Here is a 16982-nt window from a genome sequence, read left to right as displayed (position 1 = left end):
TTCCATTTTTTAAGGACTTTAAGTTCTGAACTTGGCACGTGCTGCTATTTAAAACTCCTGACAGAGCACTCAAAATACTGTATACGTTAGGAAAAAAATATCTCCAGCAAATAAAGTGGTAGTAACTTAATATTATAGTCATTAATAATCTAATTAGAAATCATTAGAAATCTAAAAGAGTAAGTTTTTCAGCAAACCTGAAGAATGCTTCCAGAGTTAATCAATGATTCAATCCATAACTGGCCTGAAAGAAGAGTATTGAATACATTTGTTTAAGATATGAGTACCAGGCTTTGGCCAGGAGGAAAATCTAATAGATATTCTGCATTTAACTTTTAAGTGTCACTGAATCAAGTCTGCATGGAGCATGAAGCTTCTGGTAACATTTGTGTGACCCCTCTTACCATTTGCAATTGAATGCTACTTTTACATATAGCTAAGCATGTCTGAATTTGTTTTTTTTTTTTTCAGAATGTTTCCCTCACAGCATAAGTAACTGGTTTAAGTTTCAGATTTGAAATTAACACACTTGATCAGAGACAGGTTTGTTAGTTGCTTCTTACAGAGTATAAATGAAAAACTTTCACAGTTCCAGTGTAAAAATGAAAACAAAACCTGGCCAGATCCATGGGTTTATCCAGCTATTAAAATGAAACTTCAATAGTGGTATATTTTCTGCTGGAACTATGACATGCTTCTTTAAAAGCTCAAATTTTCTTTGCAAAAGGAACAGCCCAAGGATCTGTAGCAAGCATCCAATATTCTGTAATTCATCTGTAGCAATGCCAAGAGTAAAAGGGGAGGAACTGTTATTTAAAAGTCTGTGGAGACAGTACTTGGTTATTTTCTTTAACTCAGTGATGAATCTGCTTTTAATATATGTGGAGAACAAAGCAGTTCAGACCATTACACTTGCTAAACAGAACGTACGAAGAGAGGCAATTCCTCATGCACTTGAATGAGGTGCTTGGAGGAAATGCTTGGCTAGCACACCAGCTCTTCAACTTGCAATCCCTGCATTGTAAACGGCTCCAAATATCTACCACACCGAAGAACCGTTTCCTCATCAGTGAGGAGATGACAGGTTATTCACTTTATTTTTTTTAAATAAAATCCTTCATGGATTAAGAGTAGCAAGTTAATCACAATGGAAAATATGTGAGATTAAAGAAGACACAAAGGCTCCTTGGGGTGCATAGTTGTTCCTTTTGCCCATTTAAAACCCTCATCTAGCTGTGCTTGAGTGGGGTGGTGTGTCGGGGTGGATGGTGCGTGATTCCCTCCTGCTCTACATTCTCCTGGTTGGGGCAGTCGCATTTTGAAAAATGCTCATCAGAAAGTAAGGGGAGATAGCCCTTCTACAGCAAATTCAGCTGCAGTGTTTGATAGCTTGTCTTCAGCCCTGGCATGGTGCTAATCTGCAGGACCCGTGGGTAAGTTGTCTCTGTGCTGCGTGGCTGGATTCAGTAGTTCAGGTATGACTTTAAATAGTGTTTATTGTATGCGTTGGCCTACAATGCTAGGCTTTTTTTCTCCCTTGTTTTCCCCAAAGGGTCAAAGACTTAGACAATCCCAGTCTGCCCTTCAGGATGGGTTGCACCCGTCTAGCAAGTGCCTAATTTTATCTGATTGCCCAGTGGTGCTGAGAGCCCATGGGGAATGTGGGAGTCCTGGCTTCAGTTTTGGTCTGTGCTTGACAATTGAATCCACATCCCTGGTGGCTAGGAGGTATTTAGGATGGAGATATTCCAAATATTAATTGGATGCAGAAACTGGAAGTCAGAATTCCCTTCTCCCAGGTGAATGATGAATCAAGTTAGGTTCTGGAGTGATTTTTGTTCTTACTTTCTGCCTCTTGTCTATGGCTTCGTAGTTAGGATGTAACAGCAAATTATATGCGTGTGATTTGTCCATTTATTCGAGGAAACAAATAGTTTCACTTCAGTGGAAAAATTTTATGCTGATTTTCACTGAATTGACCAATGCTGGGTTTTCTATTGGGCTTTTCACTATCTACAAACATGTTACCAACTTCCATCACAGGCTAAGAGCACTGCAGTGTATCTCATCTTTATGGTTTGACAGTGCACATCATTAAGAGGGAAGGGGTTCTACTTGGGATTTTTTCCTCTTCCACTAAATGCAGTCTGCAAAATACAGCTATCTTATATTAGGAATATATTCAAAAGAGATTCATCAGTAGCTAAGATGGCAAGTTTTAAAATTGAACAAAAGCCATTTAAGCTGAATGTTTCTTTTTATTTGTGTTTTTTGTTTTTGTTTTTGTTTTTGTTTTGTTTTGTTTTTCCTGTAACAAACAAATTCTTACTTTTGGTCATTATTTCATAAATAACTAAACATAAACATGTCTCTACCTTTTTGGAATGCTCCAATATTGCTCTTTGCTTTGAATTCTTTCACCAGTTTACTGTTCAGTATTAGACAAGCAATATTGATAATTTTATATACATATATTTGCCATTCAGAGCTGGAAAATACACATTGGTGAATAAATTCTTTCACAAATGTACTGATGTTTATATTTGCAGAAGTAAGGGATACGAGTAAGAAAAAAAGTAAGGGGTACATTACGGAATTGAAATTACAAGAAATTTTTAGACAGTTATACTGCAATTATTCAAGTTGTAATTTGATGTTAGCATCTGTGCCATGTTTTGTGTTTATTTTCAACTTCCTAACATGAATTTTACCTTGACTAAATGCAGTACACAGTACAAATAAAATCTCTACTACTCAACTATCAAAGTAAATAGGCATAATCCACGGACTCAGCATCTCAGGGGTATTATATCTTCTTTGTCTGTTACACAGAGTTAACGTTCACCCTGTGCATGCTCCCTCACATATAACAAGGATCCATTCTCAGCACTTATATGGCTTATTAGTGGCATTTTAGTGCCGAAATCTGTATATTATTTCTAATGCTAGAATAAAATGGATATGCTTCTTACTGCAAATTAGGACAATAGTTTCCAAGCACCCCAGCCTTATCAGTGTGTTGCTCTGTCCCACTTCAGGAAAGCTCCCTTCAGTACATGATCAGCAGTGAAATCACAGGGACTTGCAGATAGATTCGAATAAACCCATTTCTACGAAGACATAAGGAAGAAATGATCAGAAGTTCAAAGGTCAGAGTTCCCTGTTTAATTTTTTAATGATTTCCAATTCTTGCCGAGGTTCCCACTATCAACATTCTGCTCAGTTATTTGCCCAGCAGTCATCCTATCCATATTTGATATGGGATAATTAGCAACTGGCCTTGAGAAGTGCAGCCCTTTCTACCATCTGCACAATCAATGTTAGAAAGTGTTCTACTTCCTAGGGATAGCCATGTATTTTCTGAACAGCTCTTGATTTATTAAAAGGGATGTAATGATCACGAAAAGTGTTAAACTTACAGCCTTCCATTGACGGTGGTTCTGTTTAGCTTCATTAGATGTGATGCTAACATCTGTCTGGTGAGATGGAGGCCACCTGCTCATTTTATGTAAGTTCTGATAATCATCAATTGCTAAAGACCCATATATTCAGCACATTAAGCAGTGCCAATGATAAAAATGAAAGTATATTTGTAGTTCCTTATCAGCCTTCAAATTTCATCTTTTATTGCAATTATTGTATTACAACTTTCTATAATCCTTTGAAAGCAGGCAAGAGTAACAGGTCTTTGTCCTTTCAAGCTGGCAATTTAAGTCTCACAAACATACCAGCCTGAGATGGTGGTGCTAGTTTCACTGCTTGGTGTGATGACTAGAGAATGCACAAGCTGTGAATCATCAGGTTTGTAAATGGTTTGTAAACACTGGAGAAATAAGGACATACTCCAGCACAGCTTGCCAATAGTAACAGGTGACATTAACATGAATTTACAATAAATACTTATAAAAATAAATCCATTTTTCGCTGGTCAGTGATATATAAAATGATGCCTCATTCCTTCTTTCCCTTAAAAATAACCAATAAACTCTGTACACAGCAACTTACATCATATTTTATTAGCCAGTAGAATGGCATTTTTTAAAAACAACAATTTCTTTCTTTCATGTCTGGTAAGACCCTTTTCCTTTCTCCTAAGGGAGTTTATACTATGATGAATAAAAGGAGAGAGATAAATAGTATTAAAGCTATGTCAACCACAGCTAAACAAGTACCTTTATCAAAAAGACAGACTGTTCCTGAAACCTTAAAGGGATATTCTTTTTCACAAGGCAACTCTAACAAAGTCCTAGAAAACTATCCTACTATTAAATTAGTATGCCTGTTCAGCATGCATGCATACCAAATGGGAATTTATGTTATGTTAGGCAATAATGCACTTATACAATTTTTAACTTAATAGTAACAATGATAATAATATAAGCATATTAAATTGGAAGACACTATCTGATGGTGTACATTTTATTTCGCTACTAACAAACTGAATTACATGCTAAAGGCTTGCTGTCAAATTGAAACCTAGTCAGTCCATAAAAATGATTTAATAACAGGTTCCTGTAGTGCGGTATTCCTGCATCTCCCTTTAACTACTGTGGTTTTAAAATCTGTTTTTTCTCATCTCATTTATGAAAATGTTTCTCTCTTTTGAGCATTATGAAAAGTGAAAAGGGGTACAAGCATGTAGGAGAGATGGTGAAACCTGCCACATAGGATGACGTAAAAGCTGGCGGTATTAAAGTCAGTAGGAAAACACTAGTGAGCAGGAATTCTCACAAAAAGTACAGCCACATACACAATAAAGACATTGAAAATAGGCAATAGCATTGTTATTACTATATATCTCCCAAAATGAGTAAATTAAGCATTTTCAGAGGGAAGTAAAAGTTTTTGAAATAGATGGTTAATCTTTGATTATTTAAAAAAAAGTGGTTTATTATCAGTTAAAATTTGCTGAAGCAAGTTTACTACGGAGAAGCCTCTGAAAAAAAAATGTTGCTTTTTAAACTTTTTTCCTAAGAGGATTCTCTATGTCTGTATTGCGTGATTTTCCCTTGTATTTAATCATTGTATTGTGTGATTCCTCCTCTACCTTTCCTACTCTAGGCAAAATATAATCTTGGCACCCAGCTCCATAATTTCGATATGCATATAATTTTACATAGTTGATGAATCCAGCATGCAATGGTAAACAGCAGGGAGGGGCTCAATGGAAACTCATTTGTTAGTTTTCCCACTTGGAGGCTGTTATTTTTATAAATTACTGATATTGGACACTGTAGGAGTGCCCTTTTTCATATACACTGAAGTACTTCACTGGCCCCAGGAGTCACTAAGACTAGTGGATTTTAATAGTTATAGATCTTAAATGGAGGGTTAGAAATTGTTTCTTTTCATTACAATTACAACAATGAATTAACCCCAAGGGTATCCACTTAATTTCATAATATATAGACTGGAACGCTAATAATGTGGCTCTTCTAAAATGTAATAAAGAAGCAACTGCCCCTTGGCTCCCTGGGGTAGATTTTTGTAAAATGTATTGCAAAAAATGTAACACAAAGAAGATTTTATGTTAACAAGCTTTGTAATGTCACTAGCTCCAGTGCTCAAAGTGTTCCGAAGCTCATAGACTCCAAGTATTGGCACTGGTTTTACAGCAGGAATTTAGTACCAGCACTTTCGTATCGCTTCACTGGTACAAGGAAAAAACTAAAACAGTGATAGAAGGAGTGGAGGGTAATTTACAATTAAGCACATAAAGAAGTGAAAGAGCAGAGGGAGGAAGAGGGAGTACAGTAGTACAAAGTAATTACTTCCTTCAAGGTCCGCTTGGACCTACCCTCTAGCCAAGTTCCTGTGTTATTTTAATCTTCCATGTCCTATTGCAAAACAAGCCTTGGCCTTAAAATTGGCAGCAAGAACTCCAGTACATTTGCTGTTCCATTTGCACTTGTGAGTAGCAAAGTAGCCTCTGACCTCTCAGTCATTATGGATGGTGACTGTGGAACAAATCCTGGCCAAGATCTTAAATACTGGATCAGGCTATGGTTTTAAATCTAGGTTAAAGAGATTTCTATTTGCTGATGATTTTAATGGGGTCTGACTAGATACAGCATCCTGGGACAGCTTTGCAGTAAAGACAGCAAGAAAAAGAGTATACTAGCTGTGCCTATTCTATACCGAAAGAAAAAAAATGCAGTTATAAGAAAAAGCCATTTTGTTTTGGTTTGATTTTTAATGGTAATGCTTCCAGACATTTCTAACAGAGGTTCTAAGATTGTTGCTTCTTAGGGAAAATTCATTAGGGAAGAAACCTTTGGCCAATGTTTTTTAATTATGCATGATATACCCAGAATGCTGTGCGCCTACTTATGTTGCAAATATTCTGTTTGTAGCAGCAAATTTAAATAATTTGCCTGACTAATCACGGGTATGTGCAAATGCTCAGCTAATATGTTTGTACCCATCCCCTAAAATCGGACTCCCCAGAGTTACTTGAGTGAGAATTTTACCTATAATTTGTGGCTTGTACACATTTATTGGATTCCTACTCCCAAATGCTGGGAATCCAAAATATGATCTCTGAACTAACTTTTCTAGATAAACTGATAGTTCCCATTTAATTTATGTAAAATTTTCTATAAAGAGGCAGAAGCACCTGTCTTTAACAAAAGTTACTATTCCTAACTGTCAGAGATATGCCAAGGCAAGAGAGAATAGATGTCTGGAAGGTTGCCCAGAAAAAGAATGGAAATGGAATGAGCGAGATAGCACTTTGTTCACCAAGACAGTACATGGCAAAACATCCAGCAATACATTACAAGCAGAGGTAGGAATACTAAGCACCACGTATGCCTAGGATTGCCACTGTATGCGTCAGGCAGGTGAAGGCATAGCAGGGACTATTTGAAAGATTGGGAGACCAGATCAGAAAGATCTCAGAATCACAGAATGGTTGAGGTTGGAAGGGACCTCTGGAGGTCATGCTCAAGCAGGGCTACCTAGGGCCAGTTGCCCAGGACCATGTCCAGACAGCCTTTGAAAATCTCCAAAGAGGGAGACTACACGACCTCCCTGGGCAACCTCTGCCAGTGCTCAGTCACCCTCACAGTATAAAAGCGTTTCCTGATGTGCAGATGGCACCTCCTATGTTTCAGTTTGTGCCCCTTGCCTCTTGTCCCAACACTGGGAATCACTGAAAAGAGCCTGGCTCCATCTTCTGTGCACCTTCCCTTCAGGTATTTATACATATTGATGAGATCCCCCTGCAGCCTTCTCCAGGCTGAACAGTCCCAGCTCTCTCAGCCTTTCCTCATAGAAGAGATGCTCTAGTTCCTTAATCATCTTCGTGGCCCTTCTCTCCAGTACCTCCATGTCTCGCTTATACTGGGATGCTCAGATCTGGACACAGTGCTCCAGGTGTGGCCACACCAGTGCTGAGTAGAGGGGAAGGATTACTCTCCTCGACCTGCTGGCAATGCTTTGCCAAATGCAGCCCAGGATACCATCAGCCTTCTTTATTTGTTCAAAAAACAAATAAACAAACCAAAAGAGCTGGCCTCTGCAGCTGGCATTTTCAACTCACAGAGAAGTACAGAGGGTTGCTTTCTACTGAGATGCCTTTGTGCAGTTTCAAGCCTGCCCTCTTTTTTTTTTTTTTTTGCTTTTCTTTTTCAATTCCTGTTTTCCATGGATAGTGACCTAAAAATTTTTCCTGATAAACTCCATATTTTAAAAAAAAAAAAAAATCACAAAATAAACTGGGAGAAAATCTAAATTCATAAGTCTTGCCAGCTGGTTTCAGTTAATTTTATTTTACTGGTATTAAATTTGGCATTTCTGGGCCTTTTTTTCCTTTATTGGCATTAAATAAAAATGGGGGAAAAGATTTACATAAGAGAATTTATATTTTAACAACTTTCATCATCTTCTCTAGGTTGCAATGTTAATGTTCTTAAATGTATCCTGAAACCAGTTTACTCCACAACAACAAGAGTAAAAATGTCAAGGAAAAACAGGAGAGGCAGAATAGAAGTTCAGCATGTAACTGAGTTAGAAACCAAAGGCTGAAAGAGTCTCTGAAGAGAAAAGTTTCAGGATTGAAAGAAATGCTGGCAGCCATTTCTCCCACTCGTGAGTAATTACTCATATGCAATTGAGTAATAATTGCAATTGAAATCATGTAAGCGACTTCAGCACTCAGCGTTATAATCATGGATCATAATCTGGATTTTAATAAAATTCTATGAATCTCTTCAAGAACTATTTTTGTGAATGATAAGTCAGAGTTGTTTCACTAGGTGAAGTCAAGCTGAAATTTTATGTATGTTAGGAATTAAATTGGAGATCTTAGTGTAAGGGCATCCATTTCCTTTCTTCATATGAAAGCACCCATGCTAAGTTTCTCCCATTTCTTCCATCTATTCACAAGTGATACAAGAGCAAGTCATTTCAAGGCAAATCCGTGTTATAGCAAGATAACAAATGTGATGTACTTCACAACCAGTGTTATCTCCTTCAACCAGATACAAACATAGATACTATAGGTTAGGTGCCAATTTGTTTCACACAAATGACATGCTGTAAATCACTCCTGCTGTATTGCCACATATCTAGTCATATTGTATCCAGCCTCTGCAACCTAGAATAGATTCATTTGTAATGTAAGAAATGTGCGGTGAAACATATAATAAAAAAAATAGAAGTACCATACCTGAGAGCTGGAAGCGGAAATCTGAAGCACCGACTATTCCTTTTTCACAGCTATTGTAACTTTTGCCCTTTTTGTACTGCCTCCATCTAGTGATAGATAAGTATGATGTGCTTTGTTTTCCAGTTAGGGTGATTTCTGTGATAGGCACCAGATATTCAGTAGCCTTTATTCTAAAACCTCCATTCTTTTTAAATAAAATAGGGATGCATACCCTTTATTACAGCATGAATATATGTTACTTGTCCATTTGATAGGTTTCTGAAAAGGCATAAAATCCCTAGTCATCATAAGTACTAAGGTCATATTTACGTAAAGAATTGTTTTTGAGAAACTGGTTGTAAAGTGTTTTATTTTTTGAAAGAACAATACCAATTGTGCACGGTCCAAATTGTACTGGATCTCTCTGTGTTGTGGAGAGTATGAGACAGCTAGACTCCTGCCTGCAGAAAGTCCAATATACAGATCATGAAAAACAAACCTGATTTGGACTCTTAAGAAAGACAAGGATTGGAAGAATGTTTAGAATACTAGATCTGTGTGTGATGCTTTCCAACAGGTTAACTCTTGAAAATGCCTCATCATAAAGTCCCATAGGGAGCCCATGTCAAAGTAATAGTGTTCATAGTCAACATGGGGGTAACGCTGAATGCAAAGCTGGAGGTGTGACACACAGGCTGAAGGGATGGGGATATAAAAGCATGTTGGGGATGCTGAAATTACCTTTCCCTTTGACTGGGGAGCAGAGGCTAGGCAAACTGACTGCAATTAGTAATTGGTGCTTCTGTTATTTAAATTCTAGATCTTTCAAGATCCTATTGCCCCACCTTTTTTCTTTTCTTTTCTTTTTTTTGCAATATGTGAACAGATCCAGCTGGAAACATAGCAAGTCCATCTTCTGTGGGTCTAGACAATCTCGTTTGGGGGATTAGAAGGCAACCTTTTTTACATTTTTCAATGTAATAGAGTTGAAAGCAGTTAAGATCCAGCAAGTTTAATATTAAAAAACATGAGCATGTTATTTCATAATAACTTGTGGCTGGTATTTGCTGTAGGTAAAGGCTGAAAAGATCAGCATGAAGGGACTACGTGAGACCAGGGATTCTGCTAATGGACTTTGTGATCTCAGGAGAAGAAAAACTTTGGAATCGTCTCAGCTGAGGCCTTTGAAAATATCTATTGTCCCTGATCAAAAGTATAGTAGATAAAGGAAGCTTAGAAGTGGATGGAGTCCTAGAGGTAGGCTCTGGAAATGCTAAAGAGCACTCCAGACTTGCACTGGATTCAGTTAAAAGCCTGGAGTGTGAACATCAGGTAAATGCCTGGTATGTATATAAATACATATATATATAATATATATATATGTAGCACAGCCTTCCAGTGTTAAGTGAAGGAAGCTGTGTGACCTTCTATGTAAACCATTCATCTACCTGCTTGTCCAGATCAAAGCTGAAGCAGAATGCAAAGTCACAGGTAATCAAAGAACTGAGCTCCCTTTTCAGCTCTGTTTAATTATTAAAGGAAGTTTCTACCCAACTTGTTTTCAGTAATATAATCCATGACACTGTAGTTTAAAATCAATAGTTCTTTGGTTAGGACTGAAAAATGTAAGAAGACATTTGAACATCACTGGTAATGACTGAATCCTTATGCAGTACCTCACCAGTTGAAACTACTGTTCAGAGGTGATGTTTCAACTATGGTATGTTTATGCCTGAAACCTCAATAAGATGCCATAGAGGGTAGTAAAGGCCTAACCTTTTAAAATCCAGTTCCTCAAAGAAATGGACAAAAAAAAAAAAATAAAAAAAAAGCTTTTCTAGAAATAGTATTCTAGCTCTTACCCTAAAAATGGATGTACTAGCACAATGCTTGTCTCTCCTTACCTTGTGCAGTAGCAGATTTCACAGGATAAGACAAATATTAAATGAATTTCTGGATAGGAGAAAATTCATGGGGCTCTTGATTATTTGTCTGAAAACAAGAATGCCACTTAATCAGCTGTTAGAATAGTGAAAGGAGTTCTCAAGCTGTCATTATCAGAAAACATAAAACATCTATTAGAAACTGCCTCAAAAACAATGAGAAGTAATTGGTGAACTAGCCAGACCTCAGAAGCATATCCAGTAAACACCATTGTCAGAACACTTTTTTTAACCTCCAAGTAAACTGCTGTCTGAACTGACGACTAACTCTGATCTGCTGTACAAATCTGCCTGTATCCTACCACTCTAAGTGGGGGAAAACCATCTGAGGTTTTGCATGGGAGATATTCCACAGTGCCTTTCACCATTTGGTGTTCAGGGATCTTGGATAAAAAGCAGCATGGATTCAATTCCTAAATGTCAAAGTGATTCCTGGCTTTTTGAGTCAGTAGGAAGACCATGGTAACTGGTTTAAGGTACTATTGGACTGGATCTGGTCCCTGTGACTAGCAAATGACAAAAGTTGTTTAATTCTCTGCTCTTCTGCATTAAGTGTATCTCTGTTGTAGCCTGTGGTCTAAAACCCTTTCTGAAGATGCCTCACTCCCACCTACTGCAAAGCAGTACATGTGTGAGTCCAGACCAGCTGCTGCTTATCTGGAAGACTGGCCACACAGTGAGGTATGTACTCGTACCCAGGAACAGAGGTCTAAAACAGTGACTGAGGAGGATATGGCAATATGGATCTCAAAATGACCCCTAGCCCTATAAAACAAATGTTTGCAGATGTAGTCGAGGAAAGGGAAATTAGAAAGACTGCTCTAACCAGGTTTTCTTTGCTGAACAGGTGCGAGGACTGGCAGGAAGGAGTATATTAAACTCCCATTCAGTTAAGGACAACTTTAAGCAAGGAAATAATTTGTTATCCTTGGTGTAGAAGGTTTTATGCAGCATATGGTTAAATCAGACCCTGTTCAGGGAGTTTGTATATCAGATGTGATAACTGGTACTCAGCAGGTCTGCTAAAAAGGACTGTGGAAATACTTGAAGTGGTCTTTTTGTAAAGTTTTTTTGAAAGTTGATTCGATTTATGAATCTGAAAAGTTCTTCTGTGTCTCCTGGTTATAAATGTCAAGGAACCAAAAGAATATAGTGCACCTTGTAACTAATCTTTTAGCTGCACCAAGATCTTATTAGTGTGGAGGGACATGTGTTGAGAATGGGAGCAGCTTTTGAGAGCGAGGGAAGTATTTCTATTTTTAAAATGGGGCATGCTGTCTTATTCATCTCTGACCATTTCAAATGTGTTATATTCTTTTATTAAATCATACTCCTTTTATTAAGAAAATCAAGTGGGTGCTTCTTGCTTTCACAATACCTGTAGAATACACTAAAGTTCACTTGAGGAAAAAATCATTCTGCTTTCATCCCAAAGTACACCTTACTGAGAGATGTAAATAGACTACACTCATATTCAAACTTGCAAAGCAAGGTTTGTGCCACTTTTCTCAGTAAAAGGCAATGTGCAGTTGTGCTAATGTCTTTGGGTAGATATAACTGTCTGGAAGAACGAAGGTACACTGAGGTTTAAGATGTAAGTAGGTACAAAATTCATTCTGATTTAAGCAACTTAATTATGACTTGATTTTGGTGGAGCCAGTAAAATTTGTGCAGAGCATTCATTTTTATTTTTAGGAGAGAAATGTTCTGATCACAGCCAAGACATTTTTCATGGTTTTTCTTACTTGCCTTGAGCAAAGACTGATGAGTAGCAACAGAGACAGATGTGCTTAAAGCCCGAGATTGTGGCTCTTTGCCTCACTTTGTGGCTGCACAAAAGCGCAGCTTACTGCTTGAAATTTCCAGCCAAACTGCTTCTCTACACTATATCTGTTATAAAACATGCTTTTCTGCACCAAATAAACCCTTTTACTTGAAGAAGTTCACCACAGGAAGTGGTAATGCCATATTTAAACTTGCATATAATCCATTTCCATATGAGCACTAGGATACTGGCTAAAAGACTTGCAGAACGCCTGGTGTCCATATTGTTTCCTTTGTTGTTGTTCAAGACCCTAGAGAACCATAAGTAGGTGTAGCTAAACTAATGTCAGTAATAATCCTACGTCTCTCTAGTTACTTGGGATGACTTACAGATGACAAATCAGTACACTTAAAAGCTGCAGAAATGGTGTGAGTAGTATATGTGAAAGACAAAAAAGTAGCAGCACAATCCTGCTTATTGGGTGGGTTTTCAAAGAACACCCAAATTCAGGTGATATAGGAAATTACTGTGCCATTCAGTCATTGAGGCTGCCTGAAATGACATGTGTTGTCATGTCTTTGAAATGTTGTGATCCTAAATCTCTTCTTAGGACAGTGGAATGGAGGCTGACACCATGGTACCCTCTTACATACTTTTTGTGTAGCCAGAGCAGTTAGACAGCATGCGGCAAAATGGGTACAGTTGTCTCCTCATCTTCTGTGGATTTCAGCCCTTCTCTTACCTCTCAAAACAATGTCCTAGCCACCATCGGTGGTAGACATGGGACTGCAATCAGTTTTTAAGTGGCAAAGCTCAGATGTGCTATTGCTATTGCTCATGTAGTTGCCTGTACTCTTCTTTTATTTTTAATAATTAAATATTTATCAAAACAAAACACTTTAAACAAGAGTTAAGTATCTCTTTTCTTCCACCTCATGACTTTGTAAATAGGGAGGTGGGAGGTTGGACGTGTGAGCTTAAGTCCCTCCACAGCAGAGAATTGTATCCAGGTTTTACATGTGATGAATGAGCACTCCTGTTCTGTGAGAAGCCTAATCTATTTGATTATATTTACTAGACAGGTCTAGAAGATGAGAAGATTGGACAATTGTCTAATTTATGGATCCAGACTGGACTTTGGTGGGGCTTGGCACCTATTTCATTCACAGTTATTTGGATGTGTGATACATGAACAAATTGCTATGCACAAAGAAGTGAAATTAATGCATCAGCTGCAGCGTCTTATGTGCTGTACATGCAAGCGATCTTACCCATCTTTCACTGTTGGAGGAGGTATTGTTGATCAATGTTTAAAACTGTTCAAAATCATAAAGTCATGCATGAAGTTTCTTGTTTGTGTGTTCTTAGAAGCAGTGGTCTTAGAAGCAGTAGAGAAAGAAATTTTCTGGTGGAAAAATTAAATGTGTGTGGCATCCAACTGCTTTCAAGGCTGGAGAGCTGTTGAGTTGGGTAGGTGGATTGCAGTTTTACATGAAAAGGGGTCTGTGGGAGTTGAGCGGTCATGACTATGCTGTCAGGAATTGATAATTAGAGAGTTGTGCTAATGAAGCTTTTCTGCTTCCAATAACTAAACTACCTAATATCCTCTACTGCAACACATAATGTAGATGCACTTGAATATTTTTGTATCTGGTTCTGCATATCTGCCTCTTACTAATTTCCCACTAGAAACCTCTCTTTGAAGTTTAGACATTTAAATACCTTAAATTACCTGACTATCAATGAATCAAAAACAGATATAACAGAAGAAGTTACACAGGAGGCATGTTTATGGCAAACAAGCTAATATTTCCATTGTGTGTGAACAGGGGACTGACATCATAACATGTTGACTGTGACACTAAATGGGCTACCCAACCTATTTTTGTCTGTGTTCAGTAGTCCGCAAAATTATGATGATGATACCTATTCTACACAACTGTTGAAAGAATTAATTCATTAATGTTTGCAAAGAACTTTGAGATCCTCTAGCAGAAGGTATTACACAATTGCTAAGTGTTAATTTATTATTCTTTATTATCAGATTCAATAGGATGTGTAGTATAAATCTTTAAAAAAGCAAACAAAAAGCTAATCAGGAGTCTCTTATTCACACTGTCAAAGCTGGTAATGACCAAATAGTCTTGTTTGTGGAAGTACGAAAAAAATATCCCATGCTACTTGGTATGTTGAAGCAGCAATTAGCACACATTGTAGGGAGAAGAAGTGGAGCTAGACCAGAAATGAGCCTTGATGAGCCTAATTACCTTTAATTATCCCTAAACATTTTCTTGTTGTCTCTCTTATGAAGGCAGAAGAAACCCTGTAGTTCTAAAAGGAAATAAGGCTTGGTTTTGTTTTCATCTTTTAAAGAGGGACATAATAGCCACCATGGAAACATGTTCTTAATCAACGACATTAAACTCCTGGCTGCTCTGCTTCTCTTGAAATTGCCTAGCTTCATTATTATCAGGGGGAAGGAAGAGGGGAAGGGGTTTAATCACTATTTAGCTTTTCTTAGCAAATTAAAATATTAATTACAATACACATTATTTTATCTTTGCTTAAGCTATTTGTAAGTATTGGTGAATGAGAGCTCACTTCATGTTGGAGTAATTTATTCTCAAACTATTCAGGCTTGCTTTTTCAATTCCTTTTAAAAAATCATTGAGGCATGAAATGCTGTCTTCTGAAAGCCAAGAAAAAAATTTTTTTTTTTTTTTGGTCTCGAAGATAACTGTGTAATTAAAGGTATGTTTTCTAAAAACTAAAATGTGATTACTTCAGCACAGTCAAATGCTACGGGAAGCTGACCAATGGAAGGCCAGACACCTCCAGACTAGTGGATGGATGTTTCTCTTTTGTTCGTATTTACATGACGCAATGAAGTAATCAACCTGATTTTTTTCAGTTCACAGAATAATGAAAAGAGAGGAGGAGGCTTTGGGTAAAAGGAACTATCATAGGAAATCCATGGCCTCTGCAAATCTACCCCTCTCAAAGCTTAAGTAATATTAGTGATGTTAGTTTGGTTGATGGAATACAGAAATATGGTGGGATTAGAAAAGTGATGTATAAAATGAGCAAGATCAGCACTATTATGCATCTTTTGTGAGCATTGTACACCTTTTCTTGGGAGTCCATGCCACTTTTAATTTTTCACTGTGAACATTCTGCTGTTACATTTCATAGGGAAGAAAATTTGCAGAAAGGGAAAAAATTAAACAATGTCTCTGCATCAAATTGTGGCTCAGTAAACTTTTTTTTAATTAAAATGTATGCTGGCATAAATCAGTACAGTTCTATTAACTGTAATGAAGCTATGTTGATTTATACCAACTGCAGATATAATTAATTCATCTATTAAAGTAGTTTGTGTAGAATTATATGGAAGGCTGTAGGAAACACATAGCACTATGTCAAACAGATGTAGTCCTGCACGCATTGCTGGCATTGCTGTAGATCACTGGACAATAGCTAGAGAAAATCAAAAGCATAACACTGTTTTTCACTAAACAGTGGTCTGTGACTTCTGCTTTCCTTATGGTCGTCTTGCAAAGTTTGTGGATATTGCTGGAAAAAGCAGGGCATGACTGTGAGTAGCTGTGAGAGCATTTAGCCTTTATTGATAGAGCCCTACTAGTCATTGGATGTACATCTGCATTCTGAACATTCAAAGATGTTTAAGCTTAAGAGATATGTAGGCTGATTTAATTAAATCAAATTACCAAAATTAAATCTATTGATAAACAGAGGGGAAAAGACAATATGAATCTGGCCTTGAAAGTAAATCTTTTTTTCTTTTCTTTTTTTTTTAAACAGTTAAGTTAGCAATTAAGGAAAAAAAATGAAGTGAAATTTGCCAACGGCAACTTCCAGTTCAGTTCAGTTCTAGACCAGTTCTTTTACCATCATGATCTCTTCCTTTCACCTTAAAGAACAAATACTTTAAAAGCTCAGGGTATATGTGCAGAGAGGGTCAACCAACCCAAAGAATATTTTTAATTGTAGCCATGGGATATTCATCTCAGAAGACATGCCATGGGGTCAAAGGATTTTCTTTTCTTAATTGCAGAAACCTTACACAGGCTTACTCCTAGACATTCTTGCTGACCTACATTATTGATGCAGTCTAACTCACTGGTCCTTATTTATTTTGTATGGCACATCATTCTCCTGTCCCATTGCCGTGTTTACTGAGTCTTTTCTAGTTGTTCTCTTTATTGTTGCTATTGTTCTTATGCTCCAAGTAAAACTGAGAAAAATACATTATGAAGCCTGGCTACAGCACCTCTTGTGACAGTGGAAACAAAGAATATGACCATTTCTCATTCCTTCTTTCCTACCTAAGCACAGACAAAGACAGCATTTGATTAATCCTGCAGGCCTGTATGTACACTACCTCTCATCAGATGCAATTTTCTTTTTTCCTATGTGGGTGCTCTTGGCCTACACATGACAGGAAGAATACCTTCCCAGGACCCAGACCATTGCAATGCCATCCTTTGCTTGCAACTTTCTAATAAATTTGTGACCCAGGAGATGAACCTGGGTCTGTAGTCCAAGAAAGTAATTATTCGGAGTGGTGGAATGCTAAATATTGCCTATCTTGGAGGCTTTGAGG

Source organism: Calonectris borealis, chromosome 8 (genome assembly GCF_964195595.1).
Source record: "Calonectris borealis chromosome 8, bCalBor7.hap1.2, whole genome shotgun sequence".
Lineage (NCBI taxonomy): Eukaryota > Metazoa > Chordata > Aves > Procellariiformes > Procellariidae > Calonectris > Calonectris borealis.
Note: the sequence above shows the minus strand (reverse complement) of the source record.